The following is a 12,158-nucleotide window of genomic DNA, read 5'->3' as shown; positions in this document are numbered from 1 at the left end:
GGTCCTGGGGGTGGGCCAGTTCACGATCGCTCCCACTTCCTCAGGCTCTGGCTTTAGGGTGCCCCCGCCTACCCAGTGCCCCAGGTAGTGGACCTCACTCATGCCCATCTGGCACTTTCGCGGCTTGATAGTCAGTCCGGCTCGGTGAATTCGCCTGAGCACCTCCTCGAGAAGCTGCAGGTGTTCATCCCAGGAGGAACTGAAGATGGCAATGTCATCCAAGTACGCCACCGCGTACTCCTCCAGTCCCTGAAGCAGGAGGTTGACCATCCGCTGGAAAGTGGCAGGGGCATTCTTCATGCTGAAGGACATGACCGTAGACTCGTACTGTCTGAAGGGTGTGATAAAGGCGGACTTCTCCTGTGCCTCGGGGCTCAGGGGAATCTGCCAGTATCCTCGACTCAGATCCATTAGGGTCAGGTAATCTGCGCCAGCTAACCTCTCAAGCAGCTCCTCGATGTGTGGCATTGGGTGCACGTCTGAGGCTGTGATGGCGTTGAGCCCCCTGTAGTCCACACAGAAACGGGTGGTCCAATCCTTCTTTGACACGAGAACTATAGGTGAGGCCCATGCACTCTTTGACCGTCGAATCACCCCAGCTGTAACATCTCATCGATCTCCTGGCGCATAACCTGCTGCACTTAGTCAGAGATTCGATAGGCTGTTCGCCATAGTGGGGCATGATTCCCGGTGTCCACCCCCGTGGACTGCTAACTCAGTCCTTCCAGGTCGGTTGGAGAACACGGCCCGGAAGGGTTCCAGCTTGGTCCACAACTGCGACCGCTGAGGTTCGGTTAGTGAGGCGCTTACCTCCAAGGCCTCGATGGACCCACCGGCCTTGGCTTGGGCCAACATGTCCAGGAGAGTGCCTTCCTCCCTGTCTTCGGGCAAGCTGCAGATCAGTAGGACGAAAGGTTCACGTTCGTGATGAGCCTTCATCATGTTGACGTGAAAGGCCTTTCACCTACCCCGAGCGTGGTCAAGCGTGACCACATAGGTGACCGGGTTGAGCTGTTGGTGGATGACGTACGGGGCCTCCCAGGCTGCCTGAAGCTTATCCTTTGGTACAGGGACCAGCACCCACACTTTTTGACCCATGTGGTAGGTCCGCTCCTGGGGGTTCTGGTCGTGCCAGTGCTTCTGGCCAGCCTGAGCCTGCGTCATGTTGTCATGCACCAACTGCATCAAGGTCTGCATCTTGTCACGGAAGCGCATGACATAATCCACTATGGACACTTCAGAAAGGTTCGGCTCCTCTTCCCAGGATTCCCTTACCAACCCAAGGGGCCTCCAGACTCGCCTTCCGTACAGGAGCTTGAAGGGGGAGAACCCTGTCGAGGCCTGCAGAACCTCTTGGTAAGCGAATAGCAGGTGTGGGAGGTACTGTTCCCAGTCGCGCCCTTGGGTCTCAACCAGCATGCGTAGCATCTGTTTGAGGGTACCATTGAAGCGTTCACACAAGCCATTGGTCTGTGGGTGAGACGCACTCGATACCAGGTGCTTCACCTGCATTCTCTTACAGAGAGCCTCCATTAGGCGAGACATGAATTGGGACCCTTGATCAGTAAGCATCTCCCTGGGAAATCCTACACGTGAAAAGATAGCCAACAGGGCATCCGCCACCTTATCTGCCCTAGTTGACGACAGAGCTACTGCCTCTGGGTACCGGGTAGCGTAGTCTACCACAGTAAGGATGTATTGCTTTCCCGAGCTGCTGGGGATGGCCAGCGGGCCCACATTGTTCACCGTGATCCTCTGGAAAGGCTCCTCTATCACTGGCAAAGGGATCAGGGGAGCCGAAAGAGCAGGCCCCACCTTCCCCACTCTTTGACAGGTGGTACAGGAGTGACAGTAGTTTGACACATCTGTCCCCATCTTAGGCCAATAGAAGTGTTGAGACAGCCGGGCCTTTGTTTTTCCGATCCCCAAGTGTCCAGCTAGCGGGATCTCATGGGCAATCCATAACAACTCACCCCGAAATTGCTGCGGGATGACCGGCTGTCTTTCCCTCAACCACTCCATTTGCGATTTTCCGGGTACTGTCTCCCGGTACAACCTTCCTCGTTCCCAGAACACCCTCTCCTTATCAGTCACGGAGGTGTGCGTCTCAGCGAGTTGTCTCAAACTGTCTAGGCTCGCATCTGCGTGCAGAGCGGCCTGAAACTCCTGGCTAGGGGAAGCCAGAAGCGACGTCAGGGTCCCTTCCCCACGGGAACCCTCTGGGACCTGCTCTGGGTCCATCTCTTGTTCAGTCACAACGATGACTGAGGAGGGACCGGAAGGCAGACAGTTATCTGTGTTCCTGGGCACTCTGACTGCGGGTGACAGCAGCTACATACTGTAGGCTGTCTCCCCGGAGATTTCCACAGACCATCAGCCGGCGCTGATATGGGCTCTACCTCCCCATCCACCCACAACACTTCAGGGGCAGTGGTACTTATGGGCCAGTTACCTTCCTTTTGGCACTGGTCAATTTCATGGCATCACCTTTCTCACGGTTCCCATGCATCTCCCCATTTCCTGTAGCACCGACACTTGCCCCTTCTAGGGGTTCCTCAGCCGTCTCACTCCGCAAAGCGATGTGGCTGAGCACGCCTGTACCTATGGACACATTAACCTTTGCAGAAAAATGGTTATCAGGTTCAGTTGGCACAGGTACAATATTTTCACCATCAATTCTAGGGAAAGAATGGTTATCAGATTCATCATTACAAGATAAAGCATGGTCAGGTAACACATGAGATTTCCCATCATCATCAACCTCATCAGGGCTAACGTTACCCTTATTAGCAGATTGGGGAGGGTTGTCAGGAGCATACTATGCAACCATCCTCCCCAAATCAGTCCCCAATAAAACATCTGTGGGCAAATTATCAGACAACCCCACTTCCTTCACCCCGCTCCCGACACCCCAATCAATATAAAACCGGGCCATTGGCAAGGGACAGCTGATGCCCCCAATCCCAGTGACAGTTAGGATTTTCCCCGGAATCATCTCTTCAGGGGGCGCCAGTTCGGGTCGGATGAGGTTCAGCCACGGTGTCCTTGAGGCCTGTAGCGACATGGCCTCCAACGGTGACGTGCTGTACGTTGTCACACACCCTCCCAGCCACCCCACCCACAAAAAGAACTGCTGCGTTAGGCCCTGGGACCTTGGATGGGGGGTTCTTCTGCTTGTCTGGACAGTGGGGACTGATATGGCCAGTCTGCTTGCAGAAGAAACACTGGCGAGGTTCGGTGGTAGGTCTGGTGCTGTTGGCCATGGGGACAGGACCTCTGGTGTGTTGACTGGCAGGGGTACTGGCGTTGATTGCAGGCTTACCCCATCTCCAGCTGGTGGTGACTGGCTTCCGCACTTCCGATCTACGGTTGGCCTCATAGGCATCGGCAATCTGCGCTGCTTTCGTCACGTCTTTGGGTTCTCTGTCCATCATGAACTGTCGCACCTTAGCTCTGAGAGCGGTCTAGAGCGGCTTCCCATTGCACCAGATCTGCGACCTGTTGGGCTTTGTTTTTGCCTGCAAAGTCAATATGCTGTGACCTGCATAAGGCAATAAGGGTGTCTCTGGTCTGCTGCTTATAAAAGGTTTCTCCCAGCACAACCATGGTTGCCAAATAAAAGATAGGACAGAAAAACAAAGAGAAGGGAAGGGGATAATTACCAGTACACACAATTGTCTCAGGGTTAGTAAACGCCGAGTTCGTTCTCCAAACTTATTTGCGCAGAGTCCTCGCAAGAACTTTGAAAGTTTTTAGTGAGGAATGATTGCTCAAACCAGATCACTAATGCTCTAAGATCCCACCACTGCCACCAATATATCTGTGACAATCTGACTGCACTCTGATGTAATCTGAGCGCAGTCCTATAGTGACCGTGAGGACGGAAGACTGAGACAATCTGACTGCACTCTGATGAAATCTGAGCGCAGTCCTATAGTGACCGTGAGGACGAAAGAACCGGACAGAGAGTGGACCCTCTGGGTCACGGTACTGATACACCCAGGGGCGAGCAAACCCGAGATGACAACCCATATACAGGGATAGTTGGGGAGCAGGCCCGAGGGGAACAATACCGCAACAGCTGGCACCAAGAGGGGCGGCTCTGGAAAGGACAGAAGGGAAGGACGGAAGTGGAGGAGAAATCCTGGGAATGAAAGTAAAAGGGAGAGGGGAGGAAGGGACGAACCAAGGGAGACAGGCTGGGAAAACGGAGGGAAGACAGGAGGAGAATGAGCCTGAGAAAACGGACCAGACCGAAGCAGAAAAGGATCTGAACCAGACAGGGCCAAACGAAGGTACAAACTGCACACAACAATCAGGCACCTCCATTATGGAGGCGAGGCCTAATATAGCCCAAAGAAGTACCTGATTGGAGGAGACAGGAGCAGGGAGGGTCCGAAATGGTTAACTGGAGGAAGAAGTGCACGCCCGCGTCCTAAGGCGCATGTGTGGAGCAGGTACAGGACGGGAGGGAAGAGGAGCGCGCACCCCACGCCGAAATCCCCGAGCAGCAGGAAGAGGATGCGGGGAACCGGCGCGACACTGAGAGCGGCGAGGAGAAATGCAGAGAGCGGGACTGATAGGAGAAGCGGCCGCAGCGTCAGGCCGGTATGACAATATCACGATTCACACCGTGACTTTCACCCCTACGTCACGGATTGGGGTGACTTTAGACCAACAGACGGCTATCACATGTGCAGGGGGGCTTATCTTAGTTATCCCTCCACTTGCAAAAACACTATTCAGAGCGGGCACCATCCACTGATAATACATACGGGGATCACTATCTGCATACTGCATATGACATACAACAAACGTAGAAAAAATTGTATGCTGAAAATTTAGGATCACCACATAGATCATAGTATACAAAATTATAAAGTCTTTATTAGGGACAACACATTACAAAACATTTAAAAACATTTAAAATCCTAACCATAGAGGTATCCATATATTTTGGTCTAGCAATAGCTGCTTTTTACATTACAACATCAGTATTAAACAAGTTTTGATTGTGCATGCGTTACGTACTATGTGTCCTAATTAGCCCAGCAACAGCACTTACGCCTGCGAAGCAGATATTGTAATGCGCCGGTTCATTGTATTTTGTGTCGCCATTTATCACATAAACCTGGTAGACGCTATTGACGTATGCGCTCGGTAACTGTGTCTTATTTACGGCTACTTTGCCCTACTGCGTTTGCGCACTTTATTCGGTTACACGCTGCACTGGTGTTTTATTGCTAGACTATACCAGACCAGTTGTAGTATTGACGCCTGCGCAGTGTACTCTGTAACATGCTGGTCTATTGTTCTTATGTCGTCATACTTGTTGGATGCTACTAGCGCATGCGCTCGGTAATTGTGCCTGATTTCCGGCTATTCGGGACCACTGCGCTTGCGCAGTATACTCTGTCACACGCCGGACGGATACAGCCATGCCGATATAGTTTCACACACCTGGCAGGTGTATTGTTTAATTATTTTTCTATTTCAACTATGGAACACATGTATGGAGTATGATTGACCTTGAGGAAGACGCTCTTTGCGTCGATACGCGTGGGTCTGCACACGCACACAGCCACTCTATTTATCGGTACCATTATGCCTTTTGGGTCAGGACTTGAGGGAATATCACCCCATTAGGTTAGGTAAGCTCATGGGCTTTTGACAGCTTAAACCCTGAGGTTAATCCAGGACCTGCACTTAACCTGTTGATCACCATTCAGGGTCCTCTCTCCTGCTCGTGCAGGGTGCTTTCCCCCTTTAGATATTGCACAAGGGCAACTTATTGTAGGGACTGTTATTTGTTATTTTTTTTAAATAACAGCATAAAAATAATTGGTACATATTTATTTTTGACAATTATGATTGTATCTGTCTTACATATACCTCATTGATATTGGGCTGTGGAGTGTTGTTTCCTTTTGGTATTTAACCTGTTATTGTTGTTGACCCATAACCTTTACCTATATGGTTAGGTTTTTAAATGTTTTTAAATGTTTTGTAATGTGTTGTCCCTAATAAAGACTTTATAATTTTGTATACTATGATCTATGTGGTGATCCTAAATTTTCAGTTATCCCTCCACTGCTACAATGTGATGAAAACACACACAAGGCTATTGACCTCTTAGTTTACGGCAGGGGCTTATTTTAGTTATCCCACTGCTCTTAGAATATACCACGAACTGCAGGGATTTATGTATATCCCGCTTTACAGTTCCACTTGAGAACTTGCAGCTCTCTGGTGCCCCCCCCCCTTACCCTCAGGTCAGACTAGGTACTGCACCTAGGGTAATTAGTCGCCAAAAAGGCTGCCTGCTTTGTACTGGCTATTGGGCATGCTGCGGCGAGGCGATATAACTACTCCCACTCAGGCAGGAACAATAATTATCAATGCCGCTGTCGCTACAACGACTCCCAAAGGCACAGAACAAGGTATGCTGCCACCAGCTTCGATTAACAGGTCCAAAGCTAACCCAAAACAGTAGCGTAATTCCCTACAGAAGACTTAGGGTACGTTTTAGAGCAGGAAAAATGAAACTAGTAATTTAAATATTTTACTCTGAAAGATAAGGCAGTGTTTATCAAAATATTACAAGGATTTTACAAGAAGAGACAATTGAAAGTATGTACAAAGTAATTATAAAATAACGGGATTGAATGAGAAAAGGTAAAATTCACATGTTCTCAGATCATTTCAGGCAAAACCAGGCTAGTGGATGGAGCCCCAAATGTCCCAGTGCATCAGGAGGTCTGGATAGGAACAGCTCCTCAGGCAAGACTGAAGACTAAGTGAAGTGCAGGAACTTAAAAACTGCAGCCTCGTGACATCACTAAAGGGGTTGAGTTCACTTCACCCTCCCCTCTCCTCAGCTGTACAGTTTTCTCCAACAATTCTTATAATTCTTGTATTTTCACTCTCGAACGTGTCAGAATCATAACACACCCAGCATTCATCTTATTTTAAAATTGGCTTTCTAATGAGACCAAATTTGTCCTGGTTGGGACACACAGTTCCAGAGAAATCCGTACTTTGCACCTGTTGGAATTCGAGGCTCGTGCTTATACTGGCTGACAGATCCGCCGATGTAGATTCGCAACATGGACTTATTATTTTCCTAACCTAAATCGGTGACCCAGTATCTTACAATATTAGAACAAAGAACCTCCTGTCTTAGAGAGAGATCAGACCAGTTTCAGCTAGAGGGAGATTTGTTGTGAGTTCCGTTCTGGAGCTCCCTCCTGTGGTTGCTAATGTTTTTTTTTTTCGAGTTCTGCCCTTGGGCTCCCTCTGGTGGTTTCGAGTGGAACTGCTGCTCTGTTAGGTAGCTATAGCAGCTGCCTTCACTAATCGCCTTGCCTGGGTTTGTTATTTAAACCTGCTCTGGGCTTTAGTCCATGCCTGCTGTCAATGTTCTTGGTTGGATTTGATTCTTCTCTTGGATTTCTCTTATGGCCAGTCCTTGTCTGCAAAAGATAAGTTTTGCTAGTTTTGTTTGTCCATTTGTTTGGACTCTATTGCTTGCATTTTGTCTCTTTTTGTCCAGCTTGTCACTATGTCTTATTCAGGCTAGCTGGAAGCTCTGGGAAAGCAGATTTGCCCCTCCACACCGTGAGTCGGTGTGGAGTTCATTTTTGTAAACTCTGCGTGGATTTTGTAGTTTTTAATACTGACCGCACAGTATCCTTTGCTCTCTGTCTATCTAGTTTAGTATTGGCCTCCCTTTGCTGAATTCTAATTTCATTTCTGTGTTCATCATTTCCGTCTCCTTTCACAGTCAATATTTGTGGGGGGCTGTCTTTCCTTTTGGGGGTTTCTCTGAGGCAAGATAGCTTTCTATTTCCTTCTTTAGGGGTAGTTATATCTTAGGCTGTGACGAGGTGTCTAGGGAGTGTCAGGAACATCCCACGGCTATTTCTAGTTGTGTTGTTAGGATTAGGGACTGCGGTTAGTAGAGATACCACCTTCTCAGAGCTCGTTCCATGTTGCGTTTTAGCCACCAGGTCATTTCAGTGTGGCCTCTTAACCACATGGTCATAACAGAGATTTGAGCCTACACAAGCGCCATAAAAATTCTTCTGGGAGGGGCATGAGGGGTTTGGGATCTACACATACACATCTCAGCAAACAGAAACACACAGAGAAGGTTGTTTTTTTAGCCCACAGTATGGGTGCTAACAGGCAAAGCTACAAAATCATATTACATTTCATACAATATCGTGACAGGGGGTCGGTAAAAACCGACCCGAATTATGTTCTCTGGGGTCTCAGCTAACCCCAGCAACTGAGACCCCAGAGAAAATCTGACTCTGGGGACGCTATACACTTTTTCCATAGCGCCGTTAATTAACGACGCTGTGGTTTAATTACTGTTAACTGCCGCCGTTGAAATGAGTATCGGTGGTCGTTAAGGGGTTAAGGGCTCCTTCTCACTTGCGAGAAATACGTGCGAGTCTCGCATGTTAAAACCAAGCTCTGGCGCCGGCACTCTAGAGCGGAGCGTGCAGCTCAATGTGTTGCTATGCAGCCGCACGCTCCGCTCTAAAGTGCTGGCGCCAGAGGAGGGTTTTAAGACTTAGACTTATTTCTCGCAAGTTAAAAGGAGCCCTAATACACACTTCTTGATTTTTCTTTTTAACCCTTCACTACTTCATAATATGTTATTATTTGTCTTTTCTATGTCATGTGCAGCTGTTTCTTTTAATTAGAGGGCAGGTAGTCTTTCTGATTATTCAGCTGGAGCTCCCTTATTTGGTAAAGTATATAAATCTTCCAGCATTATCCTTCTTTATACCATGAATGAGACAATAATCGAAACGCGTTGGTTATAACGCTGTCTTGTGTGTATACTGCCATAATGTGCTTTGCATTCATCTATTTCTTGTGAAACACCATTGTACATCACTGATTATTTTTCTTTTTTTATATGGCTCATTAAAAGCTATATTTTAATTGAACAAGATTGCTCGCTGGATTCTTCCTATTTCTTGTTTTAAACATGAAGGTATATTTGGTAGCAAGGGAGTTAGCATAGAAATGGTTGTTAACTAGTGATGAGCGAATATACTCGTTACTCGAGATTTCCCGAGCAAGCTCGGGTGTCCTCTGAGTATTTATAGTGCTCGGAGATTTAGTTTTTCTTGCCACAGCTGAATGATTTACATCTGTTAGCCAGCATAAGTACATGTGGGGATTCCCTAGCAACCAGGCAACCCCCACACGTACTTATGCTGGCTAACAGATGTAAATCATTCAGCTGCGGCAAAAAAACTAAATTTCCGTGCACTAAAAATACTCGGAGGACACCCGAGCGTGCTCGGGATATCTCGAGTAACGAGTATATTCGTTCATCACTATTGTTAACCTCTTCAGCACCAAAGGAAACCAAATCCATTTGATATGGAACATACACACACAGGATAAATGGAAGATCTGCGATTCACAATAAATAGTGATTTTCTATCCCCAGATCTCCCAGGAGGATGTGACACACTCATGACAGGTGCTCAGCTCATATGAGAACTATACTGTAACCCAGGTGAGAAAAAATGTGGCGCTCAATAACAAATAAAGTGCTGACGTTTTACTTGAAGCATTAAATTGCTAAGCCGGCCAGAAGGAAAACCAGTCGGCCAACGCTGTTCATGTGAACTCTCACATTCTCAAGGCTTCATCCAAGGCTTTGAGAAACTGTTTGTTCACACAAAACGGCATTGGCCAACTGGGTTCCATCATCCCAGCTTAGTAATTTAATGCTTCAATAAAAGGTTAGCACTTTATTTGGTACTAATTTTTTCTTACCTGAATTATCTCTATAGAGGATTCTAATACAGGAAAATTTAAGACTACAGCAACATCACATATTATATCTAGAAGACTAGCGCTATCTCCATAGTTCTCTGTACAAGGAAATAGATCAGTCATGGTCCTCATATTCAGGCAGTTTCTATTATTCCGAGTAGAGAATCTCTAGGAACAAAGACCCCATCTCATCCTTAGGGTATGTTTCCACGAACAGGAAACCTGCAGCGTCCAGATGTTACAGTATAGTGGAGGGGATTTCATGACATCCCATCTCCACTATGCATTCAGAGATGCAGGCGGCAGACCTGCGTATCCGGACATGCGGAGAGTCTTTCTGTCCCCGCAGCATAAATTTCCCATTGACTATCATTAGATGCGGTAAAACCACATCTAATAATTAGTCACATGCGTAACAACTGCGTAAACGCATCTTAACCCCTTTACCCCCAAGGGTGGTTTGCACGTTAATGACCGGGCCAATTTTTACAATTCTGACCACTGTCCCTTTATGAGGTTATAACTCTGGAACGCTTCAACGGATCCCAGTGATTCTGACACTGTTTTCTCGTGACATATTGTACTTCATGATAGTGGTAAAAATTCTTTGATAGTACCTGCGTTTATTTGTGTAAAAAAAAAAGGAAATTTGGCGAAAATTTTGCAATTTTTCAACTTTGAATTTTTATGCAATTAAATCACAGAGATATGTCACACAAAATACTTAATATGTAACATTTCTTACATGTCTACTTTACATCAGCACAATTTTGGAACTAAAATTTTTTTTTGTTAGGGAGTTATAAGGGTTAAAAGTTGACCAGCAATTTCTCATTTTTACAACACCATTTTTTTTTAGGGACCACATCTCATTTGAAGTCATTTTGAGGGGTCTATATGATAGAAAATACCCAAGTGTGACACCATTCTAAAAACTGCACCCGTCATGGTGCTCAAAACCATATTCAAGAAGTTTATTAACCATTCAGGTGCTTCACAGGAATTTTTGGAATGTTTAAATAAAAATGAACATTTAACTTTTTTTCACAAAAAATTTAATTCAGCTCCAATTTGTTTTATTTTACCAAGGGTAACAGGAGAAAATGGACCCCAAAAGTTGTTGAACAATTTGTCCTGAGTACGCTGATACCCCATATGTGGGGGTAAACCACTGTTTGGGCGCATGGGAGAGCTCGGAAGGGAAGGAGCGCCGTTTGACTTTTCAATGCAAAATTGACTGGAATTGAGATGGGACGCCATGTTGCGTTTGGAGAGCCACTGATGTGCCTAAACATTGAAACCCCCCACAAGTGACACCATTTTGGAAAGTAGACCCCCTAAGGAACTTATCTAGAGGTGTGGTGAGCACTTTGACCCACCAAGTGCTTCACAGAAGTTTATAATGCAGAGCCGTAAAAATAAAACAAAAATTTTTTCCCACAAAAATTATTTTTTTAGCCCCTAGTTTTGTATTTTCCCAAGGGTAACAGGAGAAATTGGACCCCAAAATTTGTTGTCCAATTTGTCCTGAGTGCGCTGATACCCCATATGTGGGGGGAACCACCGTTTGGGCGCATGGGAGGGTTCGGAAGGGAAGGAGTGCCATTTGGAATGCAGACTTAGATGGAATAGTCTGCAGGCGTCACATTGCGTTTGCAGAGCCCCTAATGTACCTAAACAGTAGAAACCCCCCACAAGTGACCCCATATTGGAAACTAGACCCCCCAGGGAACTCATATAGTTGTGTTGTGAGAACTTTGAACCCCCAAGTGTTTCACTACAGTTTATAACGCAGAGCCGTGAAAATAAAAAATCTTTTTTTTCCCACAAAAATTATTTTTTAGCCCCCAGTTTTGTATTTTCCCAAAGGTAACAGGAGAAATCGGACCCCAAAAGTTGTTGTCCTATTTGTTCTGAGTACGCTGATACCCCATATGTTGGGGTAAACCCCTGTTTGGGCACACGGGAGAGCTCGGAAGGGAAGGAGCACTGTTTTACTTTTTCAACGCAGAATTGGCTGGAATTGAGATCGGCCGCAATGTTGTGTTTGGAGAGCCCCTGATGTGCCTAAACAGTGGAAACCCCCCAATTATAACTGAAACCCTAATCCAAACACACCCCTAACCCTAATTCCAATGGTAACCCTAACCACACCTCTAACCCTGACACACCCATAACCCTAATCCCAACCCTATTCCCAACTGTAAATGTAATCTAAACCCTAACCCTAACTTTAGCCCCAATCCTAACTGTAGCCCCAACCCTAACCCTAGCCCTAACCCTAGCCCTAACCCTAGCCCTAACCCTAGCCCTAATGGGAAAATAGAAATAAATACATTTTTTTAATTTTT

Source organism: Ranitomeya imitator, chromosome 2 (genome assembly GCF_032444005.1).
Source record: "Ranitomeya imitator isolate aRanImi1 chromosome 2, aRanImi1.pri, whole genome shotgun sequence".
In the NCBI taxonomy this organism is placed as follows: domain Eukaryota; kingdom Metazoa; phylum Chordata; class Amphibia; order Anura; family Dendrobatidae; genus Ranitomeya; species Ranitomeya imitator.
This window is presented reverse-complemented; position numbering follows the sequence as displayed.